The sequence below is a fragment of the Ursus maritimus genome, unplaced genomic scaffold (assembly GCF_017311325.1).
Source record: "Ursus maritimus isolate PB19 unplaced genomic scaffold, ASM1731132v1 scaffold_4, whole genome shotgun sequence".
In the NCBI taxonomy this organism is placed as follows: Eukaryota; Metazoa; Chordata; class Mammalia; order Carnivora; family Ursidae; genus Ursus; species Ursus maritimus.
The window spans coordinates 15,059,001-15,073,848 of NW_024426552.1; positions in this window are offsets into that span (position 1 = coordinate 15,059,001).

The window sequence follows — 14,848 nt, forward strand, 5'->3', positions numbered from 1 at the left end:
AATAAAAATTTTAAAATTTTAAAAAATAAAATAAATAAAAATAAAAAAAGAAATATATTTAACCTTTTTATGTCTCAGTTTCCTCATCTGTAAAATGAGGAAAAATAGCACCTGCTTCATGAGGATATTGTGAAAGTCACATGAGTTCATTCTCCCTGAGCACTTAGAATGCTCCCTGGTGTACAGCAAATGCTTGGTAAGTATTAGCATTCATCGTCATCATTATCATCACTTCACAGGTGAAGATACAACACCCAGGTAGGTTAGGTGACTTGTCTAAATCAGACATTCAACACACAGAAGAACCTGCATCTCTTGGGAGTTAGACCTGTGTCCTCTCCATCGTACCACACTGTCTGTATTGTTCCATACTGCAGTTTCTCCCACGGAAGGTCCTTCTCAGTCACGTAACTTAAGAAGGAAAGAATCCAGAGAAGAGAACACCTACAGAAGCCATTTCTAGAGGTTGCCAGGCAAAGCATTACAGTGGCTGCTGAAACCACTATAGGTTTAAAGGGTCCCTACTCTCAGTACATTTCCCCATCAGCAGCTATCCTTCAAGTTCCCTTTCACGGGGAACAACTATTCATTGCATAATAAAATATATAAGTAATGTTGTTTTAATTCTAAAAATCACACACTGGCTTATATTGGTATTACTCATATCAAAATATTACTTTAATAAGTGAGAACATAAATATACTGATACACAATAATATAATTAGCATAATTAATAAGAACAGAAGAGCATTAACCATGGAGCAGAGGTTGCTGAGATATGGAGTGAAATGGACATATTGGATGCTTCGAGTATCGAACTCAAACCACTTTCCTCACAATTTGCCGAGAGCCGGCAGGAACACTTCCTGGGCTGACACAGCTAGGAAAGGAGTAGAGCCCCACCATGAACCTTTCACGAACAAGACAAGACTGTAGTTTGCACCTCCCATAAAACACCAGGGCCACTCCAGGTCCAAATCAGACGCAATCTACGGCTATGGAGGAAATGATTGTCACGGAGACCCAGCGGGAGAGCCAGCAAAACATTTCCGAATACCCGCGGGTGTTCAGGGAAAAAATAGTTTTTGTACAGATATGTTTTATAATCCAAATTTTTATATAGCATGAAAAAAAGAAAAAAAAAAGGAGCCCTCTACAATTTTACCACCTATTCCCCTTTTCTACAGGAAAAATACTTTGCTTCTACCTGATGTGTCTTAAACATAATTCCTCTTTACATTAGGAGTCTAAAGTATAATGCCTACCTGGACTATAAAAGCTTCATGAAAATCTATATATTTAAGTTCAGAATGGCTTTTCTTTCATTCTCATGTAATGTTTGCAAACGATTTTATCAGGAGTCACACTGGCTTGAAGTAGAGCGTTAAAAACAATTTGAACTAAAAATCGCATTTTTTAAGTTCTTAGCTTGGAATTTGCATCAGGGAGCTGTTATTTTCTATCAGCCTTAAGAACTGTGCAAAGCACTTGAAGATCACGTTCCTTAAAAGTGGAGTTGGCCATGGTCATGCTGTCTCTGTCACATCAAGCCAAGGCCTTCTCTGTTCTGCAAGAGCCAATTTTATCAGCCTGATGCTCTTTCCTCCTGCTAGTGCCTAAAACACTCGGAGGCACTAATCAATTAGGGCAATTGTTTTCATCAGAAGGGTTGATTTTTGTCAGGTTTGTATTATCTTTCTCTTTTCTTGACCTCATTTTTCCCTGGAAGTCAGAATGTCAAATTGTCATTCAAAGTCTCAATAGCTGGCTTAAATCCCCTAGGAGTGTCACCCTACCAAATGGCCTCATGGGAAATGACTACTTTCTATTTTGCCTCAGATATATATACATAGGAGAGGGTGTCTTAGTCCATTTGGGCTGCTATAAAGAAGACCACAGACTAGGTAGCCTATAAACAATGGACATTTATTTCTTACAGTTCTGGAGACTAGAAGTCTGAGATCAGGATGCCAGCATGGTTGGATGAGGGCCCTTTTCTGGACAGCAGACTTTCTGTGGTAGCCTTCCATGTCAGAAGGGGAAAGGGATCTCTCTGCATCCTCTTTCACAAGGCACCAATCCTATTGATGGGGGCTCCACCCTCATAGCCTAAGCACCTCCAGAAGGCCCCACCCCACTAATCCATCACCTGTGGGGGTTAGGATTTCAACACATGAATTTGGAAGGGGGGTACCAAGACATTCGGAGCATGGCAGGGGGCATGCATACATACATATACGGGATGGCAATTTGCTCTACTCTAAATCTCTCCTTTCCTTCTTGCCTTTCTCACATGTCTTGAAAATACCCATTCCTTGATGACATGCACTTTTCTAGCTGGAAGGGAAAACTTCACTGCTTAAATAAACACAATCTTATTTACCCCACTGGTCAAAGAGCAGCCAATTAATACATGAGAAACAGCAACGAGGCTAAAGAAACATAGGGTTATCTGGGTGGCTCAGTTGGTCAGGCATCCAGCTTTTGGTTTCTGTTCAGGTCATGATCTCAGGGACGTGAGATCGATCCCTGTGTTGGACTCCATGTTCCGTGGGGCGTCTGCTTGAGATTCTCCCACTCCCTCTGCCTCTCCCACTTTCTCACTCTCTCTCTCTCTAAAATAAATTTAAAAAATCTTTTTTTAAAAAAAAGAAACATGGAACATAGATACAACAGAGTAAACCAAGTAAAGTATGAACTTGAGAAGACAACATAGAATGAGACATATAGAAAATATTCAGTAAATGGTTAATGGTCAGCTAATTGATATTGTTGTCCACCCAGGAACAGTTTTCACGTTCTAAAAGGACACTTATAATAAATTCCTACTGGCAGAATTTAAGGTGTTCTGGGAGACAGTAAGAGGTGTTTTGTTTCTGTTGTTGTTTCGTACCCATTAAACTGCATCATGTAGTTGACCACTTCACTTTTTCTAAATGCGAGTTTGACCTTATTGTGTCATATGTATCATACAACTGGACAAAGAAATACTGGGATTCAGTGACGTGTATTCCCAGATGTGGTCCCTGATTTAGTATTGTTCTGATAGATGCTGGGATAAAGTACTCTTTATTCACAAATGAGAACAATGAAAAAGTTATAGATTGGAGAGTGAAAATCTATAACTTACTCATTGTTCTATTGAACCTTGACATGGGTGCAGACAGAAAGCAATACCTGCTTTGCAATTAATCGCAAGTTCATCAGGAGGACTAACCCCAACTAGTTTGTGAACGGCAAATAGATTTCTTGCTTTTCCTTACTATTATCAACCAAGGGAAGGATCAATGAGGTCAAAATTTTAAAGAATAAATGAAGAACTAATGAAAAAACAAGGCAAAAAAATACTAGGATCTTTTGGGGAAAATGGTTTCTTACAAAGGTCTTCAGAAAAAGTACAATACAAATATCTGAATGTTGAGATACACAGACACACAGAGATTAACATACATGTTTCAGTAAACATCAAGATTTAGTATGCTTTGGAAACTATTGACTGGGGCGAAAGTCAATACATCTTGATGTTCACCACAACTAAATCAATAACCACTTAATAATTTACCAAGACTCACAGGACTTAATGTATCTGATGGTTGTGAAGCAAAGTAAAACCATTACACTTTCTTCCAGAAAATGCTTAATAAAGGATATAATACCAGAGTCAGACATTTGGAACCAAACTTATGCCCCCTCCTTTATTGAATGGAGGCAAGTGAAACATCCCCTTCCCCACGGTTGCCAATGACAATGCAGAAATTTGAGCAGAAGGAAAGAGTAACACAAAGGAACCTCAGGGAAGACATCACTCATTACAAAACTGTTTCAGTGTCACAGATGAATGTGGGCATCTGTGCCTGTGAATTAAATAGCAGCCCCCTCCTGATAAATACAGTTCCATTCACTTTGTGAGGTCCCAAACTTGCCTCATGTCTACTGCACACTCATCTTCTCCTGGCTTCTCACGTGTCTCCAGGGATTAATAATTGCCGGTAATGCAAATGCCTTGACAGGCTAAACTCCAATCCAAAGAGGAAAAAACAAAACAAGACGAAATGAGGGAGGCAAACCATAAGAGATTCTTATCATAGGAAACAAACTGAGGGTCGCTGGAGGGGAGGGGCTGGGGGATGGGGTAGCTGGGCAATGGACATTAAGGAGGGCATGTGATGTAATGAGCACTGGGTGTTATATAAGACTGATGAGTCGCTGAACTCCACCTCTGAAACCAATACTACGTTATATGTTAATTAATTGGATTTAAATTTAAAAAAGAATATGGAACAACAAGAAACAGGAGAAGAGCTGCTGTTTAAGATGTTATAGTACCTGTTATTCTCAATGAATATACACCAGTTACTTACACAATAACGAATAAGACTGAGTTTGTGCTTTCTAGGAGCTTGCAATCTAGTGGAGGAAGAAAGCGGGCTATTACGATATAGAGCGGCATACACGTGCAGAGCTAGAGCTTAGAGCTATGGAAGCTCACAAAAAGGCATCCTAACTAGTAATAGTGGAGATAGGGGAGAGTCAGAGAAGGTTTCTCAAATAAAAGGAGTTGGCCAAAGATGAGAAGAGTTGGAAAGAGCTTAAGCCACAAACCAGCTGTGGTGGGTGCTCTGAACTGGCTCTCAGCATCCACTCCAAACTCTAGTGTGTTTTCTGATCCTGCAGGGGCTAAAGAAGGAAAAGCCACATCTCTCATCTCCTTGCAGCTAGGGTTCTGCTCTTGCCAATCAGAAGCACTTGAAGGGTGGATCCGAGGCTGGAGTCCTGCACTTTGTTTCTGCTGCAAACTCACCTGTGGGCCCGTGGTAGCATTATTCATTATTTCAGGGTCTAGGTACTAACTCCACGGGTGTTGAAAGGTAGTCACGGAGGAAACAGTGCTTCTAGATCCTCGGATCACAGCTACAGTGGCATGCCTTCGAACTCGACAGTACCAGTGCAGTCCACTGATTGCCACCTTTCCGGTTATTGCACTGGTGGCAACTCCCCCGGCAGGCAAGAAGAGCGGTCTTGTCCTAGGAATCATTCCTGGAGACCCCCTAAGGGACCGAACCCCCCTCCCTGCCCCCACAATGATTTGCTGGGCTCCTGATTTCCTGTATTAAATCTCTCTTTTGCTTAAAATAAAACAAAACAAAAACAAAGGGACCTTACAGATGAGGGAACAGAAGGCTGGCTGAAGACAAAGCATAAGCCGAAACCCTGCAGCCTCTCCCCACCCCCACTCCCGGGTGGGATAGGTGCTGTTCCTCCAGGAATTTCCCAACTATCTTCATGTTAATGCCTTACTAGAGGGGTAAACAATCTTAACTTGACAATGGCAAGGCCTCAGGTGTCCTGTGAGTCTTCTTTAACATATGAAAGTATTTTCTCAACCTCCCTTCTTCCTTACCTCCCCCAACCCCATAGTATATAATCAGTAGCAGCTCTTTCTGCCCACAGGTCCTGTCCCGGTGCTTTAATAAACCACCATTTTGCACCAAAGACATCTCAAGAATTCTTAGTTGATGGTCGGCTCCGGACTGCACCCCACTGAACCTCTATTCCACAACCTCACCATTACTGACAGACTTAGAGAAAGAAAGTGTTGGCACATTTTCTATCCTTCCTCAGGATCACCTTAGTATTTGTTTCCACTTCAGGAAGGCAGAAATAAAAAGATGGCCAATCCTCTGCAGTACAGATAATAATGATTCATCTACAATCAGAAATTAGGCCAAATGGCCAGTCATTAGAATCATTAAGGTTAATTCCAAAACAGAGAAGCTTTATACATGGAACTGTGGGAATGCGTGATATGAAATTGTCTGATAAATAAGAAGGATGATGCTTCCCAGTGTTTCCAGATGGTATTAGTAAGTTGAGCTCTGGAAATAAAAATGGAAGTCAAAGCAACCAGAAAGGTAAGCAAAAAATGGGCTCCTTCCAGAATAAATGATGAATTTCTAATGATGAATTTCTCTAGAAAATTGCCAAACTATCTTTAGCTGAAATCACAGAAAAGATATCTGACACCCACTTTGTAAGGTCCACACAGGGAGATAATACCCAAGTACGGGCTCCAGAAAACAATGGCTGGTAATATTCTCCTAGAGAGAACACAGACATGAGTTGTTCTTGCAGAATTACCAATAGATAAGGCAGAGCATGTGAGAAAAAGGTAGGGGTGGCGGAAACAGGTGCAGGTACAAAATTAAAGATTGCAAGTAAGATCACCACAAGTAAACCCCAATTTACCAACCATTGAAATGGGTTTAAGGGCAAGATGGTCACATATCTCCTGCATTCATGGTACGAAACATCAGTGATGGCTAAACTCTTCAAATGTACCACAGTGTATGTTTTTCAGAGAACTTGCCCATGAATTATCATGAATTATCATAATGGAACCTCACAAAAACATCTTTTTTTAAAGATTTTATTTATTTGACAGAAAGAGACAGCCAGCGAGAGAGGAAACACAAGCAGGGGGCGTGAGAGAGGAAGAAGCAGGCTCCTAGCAGAGGAGCCTGATGTGGGGCTCAATCCCAGAACGCCGGGATCACGCCCTGAGCCGAAGGCAGACGCTTAACGACTGAGCCACCCAGGCGTCCTTCACAAAAATATTTTTAAATAGCCTAAGAAGATGTTATTATGCCCTCTTAACAAACAAGGCAACCTACAACTAGAACATGTTACTAGTTCCAAATCACACAATTATTAAGGGACAGAGCTGAATTTGAATCCTTGCCCTCTAATTCCAAACCCAAAGCACTTTTTTTTGGATGTCAAGAAGAATCTTTTATAAAACAACAACAAAAATTATTACCATTTACTTTAGTCAAGGTTCTCTAGAGAAATGAGAGATAGAGAGAGAGAGAGAGAGGGAAGGAGGGACGGAGGGAGGGAGAAGAAAAGGATTCAAAGAAATTCGTTCACACCGTTGTGGGGCCGACAAATCTAAAATCTTCAGGGCAGTTTGGCAGGCCGCTAACTCAGGCAGAACTTCTGGGTTGCAACAATTAAGGCAGAATTTCTTCTGTGAACCTCAATCTTTACTCTTAAGGTCTTTAACTGATTGGTGAGGCCCACCCACACTATGGAGGGTAATCTCTTTAAGTCAATCGATTGTAAATGTTAATCACATCCAAAAAAACAGCTTCATGGCAACATCACAACTAGTGTTTGACCAAACGACTAGACACCATAGTCTAGCCGAGTGTGACACATAAAGGTATTCATCATACCACCATTTCTAGGGAGAAAAACTAAAAACCGTCATTTTCAATAAGATTTTAGTATTTGCCTTTGCACATTTTCTAGAATAAGCTAGTGAAATTAAAAGCTAATTAAGTGAAACTACCCATTCAAATATCTAAGCACTACTATCTTACATTCCACATTCCCCTTTTAGGTCACTTAGAGCACCATTTTATATGAGGTGTTCTACCCAGTAACGCATTGGGAAACTCGAAGAACGGTTACTATTCTGATAATCATACTGCGGAAGTGCTCCTTGATTGGCCAAATTCCAACTATTAAGTGACCTAACATGGTGTTTATAAACATGTGGGTGATGGGTTACCTTCCTTTGAAACATCAGGGGACCCTGTTAAAAGACAGTTTCCTAAGTCCTACACCAGTGCTTTTGAACCAGGATTTCTAAGGGCGGGTCCATGCTACATTTTAACAAGCATCCTAGGCAAGATTTACATGTGTTATAGTGTGAGAATCACTGAACCGGAAGATGAAAGCAGTGAGTATAGAAATAAGACTCAGACACTAACACAGAACCCTCTCTACACATTACACCCAAGAACAGCCAAGTAACACCAAGAGAAGAAACAAAAACAACATTTTCTAGCTTTGGCAAAAATAAAGACATTGGTTCTTGTCATATTCTCACAAACAAATGCCCCAGCACCCAGTAAAATGGGAAACAAACACATAACTGCTTGTAGAGAATGACTTTAGGAAAGCAGGGATGGATCCTGAACACAGAACGATAGCCATGGGCTGTCGACAGTGAAAGAGAATGGTACCACGTGTAGTAATCCACTGTGTGAGGCAGAAGGTACTTCATCAACACAAGACCCGCATTCGGCTGGTCAAGTGCCCCATACTCACCAGACCATTTTTCCTTGAGGAGTTTTTAAACTAGAATCCATATGAGATAAGTGAGTAAATGTGAAAGAAAAAAAAAAAAGAAAGAAAAAAGCAGTGCCACCCTGAGAAGTAAAAATCTAAAACCTGAAGAAATCTGCTTTCTAAAGGAATTGGAGACCTAGAACACAACAGTATAACCAAGTCCATTTCCCTGGTCTTCTGCTTCCCATAAACCATTACAGCAAGAAGAAATTTCATCCTGGGTTAAATCCTCCCAAGAGAGGCTTGCAAAGCATCTTGGTAACTTATTTTTTTTAAGATTTTATTTATTTATGTATTTAGTTATTTATTTGAACGAGAGAGCAAGAGTGTGGGGCAAGGGGAGCAGAGGGAGAGAGAAAGCAGACTCTGTGCTGAGTGTGGAGCCCCTTTGGGGCTCAATCTCACGACCTTGAGATCATGACCTGAACGGAAATCAAGAAGTCCATCACTTAACCAGCTGAGCCACCCAGGTGCCCCAGCATCTTGGTAACTTCTGATATGACTGTACATCATTCAAAAACAAAACGAAATGCATATTTTAAATATCAAATTCCTAAAACTTTCTTTAGTTTATCAGATATTTTACAGTATTGTTGTTTGTTTGTTTGCTTGTTTGTTTTTATAGAAAGAAAGCATGCATGAAGTGTAGCTGTGGGGGAGGGAGGGGCAGAGGGATAGAGAATCCCAAGCAGGCTCCATGACTAGCATGAAGCCCAATGCAGGGCTCAATGTCAAGACCCTGAGATCATGACCTGAGCTGAAATCAAGAATCAGACGTGTGGGGCACCTGGGTGGCTCAGTCAGTGAAGGGTCTGCCTTCAGCTCAGGTCATGACCCCAGGGTCCTGGGATCCAGTCCGGCATTGGGCTCTCTGCTTGGCAGGGAGTTGCTCTCCCTCTCCCTCTGCCTCTGCTCCTCCTGCTTGTGTTCTTTCTCTCTCTCTCTGTAAAATAAATAAATAAAAATTAAAAAAAAAAAGAGTCAGACACTTAACTGACTAAGCTACCCAGATGCCCCACACAGCATTATTTCAAATAATGAACACAAGGCAAGGATGTGGAGACGAGGGGACCCATCTGCACCATTGGTGGGAATGTAAATCAGTGCAGCCTCAATACGGTACCTTCAAGAAATTAAACATAGGACTACCTTATGATCCAGCAATCCTACTTCTGGGCATATATTCAAAGGAATTGAGACCAGATTTCATAGTGATATCTGCATTCCCATGTCCAGGGCAGCATTACTCCCAATAACCAAGATATGGGAACAATCAAAATGGCTGTAAACAGATGAATGGATAAAGAAGATATGGTGTATATATACAATGGAATATTAATCAGCCACAAGAAAGAAGGATATCCTGCCATTTGCAAAACCTTTTATGACTCTCAAGGGTATTATGCTAAGTGAAATTAGGCAGACAAAGACAAATACTATCTATTATTAATTACATGTGGAATCTAAAAAAGTCAAACTAGGAGAAACAGAGTAAAGTGGCAGCTACCAGGGGTGGAGGGGGTGGGAGAAATGGGGAGCTATGGGTCAAAGGGTACAAACTTCAGTTACAAGATCAGCAATGTCTGGGAACCTAAGGTACTGAATGGTGATTACAGCTAATAGTACTGTATCATATACTTGAGTGTCATGAAGAAAATAGATTCTAAATGTACTCATCACCAAAAAGAAGCAATACCTCTGTGACACAATGGGGGTGTTAGCTAACGTTATGGAGGTTATCATTTTGCAATGAATAAAGGTATCAAATCAACAAATTATATACCTTAAGTTTACACAATGTTCTGTGTCAATTATATCTCAATAAGTCTGGGAGAAAATAAGTAAATCAATAGTGAACATAAATGTGTATTTTAAATATATAATCTAGAACAGTTAATTTTACATACAGCTATTTGGGAATGTGTTGATTGAACAAATAGAAATAAGTTTGTAGCTCTTTTCTAAAGGATCCTTCATCTTGTAATCTTCAAAACATGGCAAGCACAGTAAAACAATGTGTAAATATATATTTATATATGTATATAAATTTAATTGATTCTATATTTATATATTAAATATATAATTAATTAATTAATTAGCCTAGTGTTTAGGGAGCTCTAATGTAAAAAGCAATGGTCTGGGATGGAAAGATGATGATTTTAATTTATGGGCCTTGGACTTTACTAATGTGGACATCCATAAGCCTATTACTTAACTGGACCTTGTTGGTCTCTGCAGGCTGGATATATCGATACCCTGTCCACAGCATCATTATTACTGTGTGTAGCAGGATTTCTGGGTCAGCACAACAAATTTAAGTTGCAACACAGAACTTCTGTCCACTGGTATCTAAGCATATGAGGAGAAAAGAGCTACAGCAACCAACAGAGAAAAATAAAGAAAATGGGGATATGCATTTTTTAAAGTAATGGAAGGAAAGTTACAGGGGACTCTGGAGTGGACGGAGGGGCAATAGTACAGCTTCATGTCTAACTACATCCCTCCAACCAGACTCAACGCTATTCCAGAAGGAGTGTCAGTGAGTGTACAAAGTCCTGAAATTTTTCATTAATAACCCCAAACCTAAGCAGAAACAGACTGCATGCATACCCGTATCTTCTCCTCTTTTAACAGAGGAGTGGAATGGTTCTTGGGTAAAACAGCTGAAATGGAGAAAGCAGTCAATATGTGTAACTCTCTCTGATGAAAATCAGGGTTCCAGAGTTACACCTTGAATTGAAGAACAAGTTGAAGGTCAAGAATACCCCCTCCATGGAAATGTGATATTCCTCTTAGTTAGTTGTACTGGACATTATATTTAATAAAGTCTTGGAAAGGAGCAGATCTTAAGTATCCTAAAAGAGAACTCCTCAGCTCATCTCTCCTCTCTTCCTCTCTTCTCTCCCTAGGCTACTCAAAGATGGGTAGAAGACAAAAAGAAAGTTGGCTTTCAAAATGTAGCTTGGAGAAGAAAACAACTTCTTCTCATATCTGACAGAAAGAGGGTTAGGAAGTCACCAGCTCTATATCAGATCAAACAGAATGCAGGCACAAAACTGCCGAAGCATAAGCAAGATGAAAAGAAGCAGCAGGGCAGCTCTGCAAACACGTGACAGCTGGTAGGGTGGGAGTCGTGAAAGGAGTAAAATCTCAAAAAGACAAAGAACGAAGCCTAGAAGGGAAAATTACTCAATGAGCAGAGGGAAATTCCTCTACAAATTGTGTTACGTTGTAAAACAACTTAATTATTTAATGGACACAGTAAGATGATAAAAGGATAGAATGAGATGAAAGGGGTTTTGCATAGCCAGGGCAAGAAATTGCTGCTCAAATCAACATCATTTCTGAGCTAAGAAATAGAGTAGAACTAGCAAGGAACTGAATAGACATTTCTAAAGAGCAATTTACTGCCATGTGGAAAGTTGAAAGTAAAGGCAATGAATACAGATGAAAAAGACAAAGACATTCAGACAATTAGAGAGGAATGAAATTTTATGGAGGACAAAGATGATCCATTCCAAGAAGAATTACTGCCCCTGAGGTAGGAAATTCAGCAAATTGACCTGAAAAATATGTTGGAAGTTATAGCACAAGAAAAAATAAACCCTGGAGTTCCAAGAAAAAGCTGATGTGTTAGGGTGGAAGAGTATATTATGATCGAACGTACCAAATGTGATAGAGGTCTCTCGACACTGACAGACTATCAGACATCAAGAAGAAAGAATTACACAAGCATCCAGGCAAATCACAAAAATCACCCACAAGAATTAAAAATCATGCTGGCCTTAGATTTATCTACCATACCAATGAATGCCGGAAGATGATGGAATAATGCCTATTACGTTCTAAGGGAAAGAAAATGTTTTCCCAAGAGTATTATCTCCAGCTAAGAGATTGTGCACATTTAAAAGCATCGGACAGGCATTCTTGAACATAAAAGAAATGCGGAAATAAAATAATCCATGAAATTCTTCTAAACGACAGTCATAGCTGGCCAATTAACAGGTGAATGAAATTTTAAAATTTGAGAAGGAAGAAGCCACAGGAAAGGGAATGGTTGTAAGCTTTTAAATCCATTGCACTATTTTTCCAACTTCCCTACATGTTAGAAAACTCTCATATTAAAATTTTGGAGGGAAAAAGACCAGTGAGATATCACGTGCATTAATGTGTATTTTAAGTATCAAGTTTTGCAAAGATGGTTGAGCTGAGTCACTGTCGGTGTCACCGAAAAGGTGTCCAGGGCACCTGGACGGCTCAGCCTGTTAAGCAGCTGACTCTTGATTTTGGCTCAGGTCATGATCTCAGGGTCCTGGGATGGAGCCCCGCGACAAGCTCCCTACTGAGCCAGGAGTCTGCTAGAGGATTCTGTCTCCCTCTGCCCCTCCTCCTGCTTGCACTCTCTCTCTCCCTCTCTAAAATAAATACATAAATCTTAAAAAAAAAAAAAAGTGTCCAAACCCATTCACTCAGCAGTAGTACTGAGCTTGGGGGTGGGGGCAAGGAGTACCTCTCAATAGCTCCCCACATCCCCGTGATGCAAGCATATATTTATCTGAAATATATTTCTGAGTCATAAAAAGGCAACTTTTGATAAGAAAGAAAGGTGAGAATCTGTGACAGAATGGGGGCCTTGGAAGAGCCTGGGACCATCAGATGGGGCCATCATGTTACCGGTAATACTAAAAATAATTAGTAAATACATCTTTTTTTTTAAAAGATTTTATTTATTTATTTGACACAGAGAGACAGCCAGAGAGAGGGAACACAAGCAGGGGGAGTGGGAGAGGAAGAAGCAGGCTCCTAGCAGAGGAGCCCGATGTGGGGCTCGATCCCAGAATGCCAGGGTCACGCCCTGAGCCAAAGGCAGACGCCCAACGACTGCACCACCCAGGTGCCCCTAGTAAATACATCTTAATACATTTGTGATCCTCTTAGGAAAAATAAAAAAGACCTGATCTCTGTCCTTTGAGAAATTATATACTCTTCCACTGTGTGGGGTGATGAAAAATCAATTAACTAAATGCCAGAAAAACCGAGGTTATAGTTCAACATATGTGGTTATCTGTAGATATAATCAGCAACGTACAGATTAAAGAAAAAAAATGTGTGTGCAGAGTTAGCTAAGCTGCTTCATGGAATTGCTGTTTTGGCATCCACTCTGTTTGGCCATGTGGCCTGTAGGGCCTTAAACTGAGACTGGCCCCTCCTGCAAGGACATGCTCTAAAAGGCAGCCCCGGAGCCACGAACAAATGTCAGTTCCTGATATGACTTCTGCAACAGCACTGAGCTTCGACAGTCTTGCCCGCCTCCAGGCCCTTTGTCTTGTGCAACCCTTAGATAAGACCCCCGCGGAGCATACAAAAACTCTCTCTTTGGGTTTGAATTGACCGACTTGGCCTGAGCCTGGAAAGCCCAAAGCACTCTGCCCACAGACCATCATAAACACAGGAGCCACAGGTCCTGTCCCTCTCTCTCTCTGCACTCTGCCTTGACCTCCCCATGTGGACCCTGAAGGGGTGCAAAGTACCTCCTCTCGGTCCTGTGAGTCATAAACTTCTGTATGTCATTTTCTCCTGGGGTCTGTTTTTGAACAAGGACTCATCATGGAACACCCTGTCCTCCACTTAACAAATTTAACAAAGTCATAACGATATGATGATTTCAATAGATGCTCTAATAGCCTAATAAAATTCAATATTTTTAAAGGAATAGAAGGGTTACACCTTGCTATAATTGTTTATATTAAATCAAGAGTCGAAATGTATGTGGCATTCATATTAACTACAGGAAAATTGTAAGGATACCTGTTACCAACATTGTCTTAGACAACTTTTGGTTTCGAGAAACAGAAACCCACTAGAGACAGACCACAAAAAGGAGGATTTGTTATGGCAGCATGTAAAATCTAAAGTTGAAAGACATTGAGCAACGTCTATTTTTCTGTCCCTCTCTCTCTTTCTGAGGTTAGATGTTCTCTTGGGTTGTGTTTTGTAGGTGAAGAGTGTGCGTGTGTGAACACCCTGAAGCCTGACTTCCTTTTTTTTAATATTAAATTTTTTTAATTGTTGTAAAATAGCATATAATATAAAATTACCATCTTAACCATTTTTAAGTGTACAGTTCTTTTTTTTTTCTTTTTTTTAAATTGTTATTTTAGGTTTTTTTTTTTAATATGTTCAGCTAGCCACTGTATAGGACATCATTAGTTTTTTTTTTTTTTTTTTTAAAGATTTTATTTATTTATTTGACAGAGATAGAGACAGCCAGCGAGAGAGGGAACACAAGCAGGGGGAGTGGGAGAGGAAGAAGCAGGCTCATAGCAGAGGAGCCTGATGTGGGGCTCGATCCCAGAACACCAGGATCACGCCCTGAGCCGAAGACAGACACTTAACCGCTGTGCCACCCAGGCACCCCAGGACATCATTAGTTTTTGATGCAGTGTCCAATGATTCATCAGTTGCATATAACACCCAGTGCTCGACACATCAGTGCCTTCCTTAATACCCATCACCTGTTACCTACAGGGCTTCCAGTTCCTGCTTCTGGGGTTTACAGGAGGTTTGGCGTTGCCATAGCATCAACTCCACCCCCAAGAGCACCTACGTCATAGCTCCCATCCAATACCACCTGACTCCCAGTCCTTCCTGATTACCAGCTGGCCAATGAACTGCCTTCCTCTGAGTCATGTGCCCACTCTTTAAGCCAATC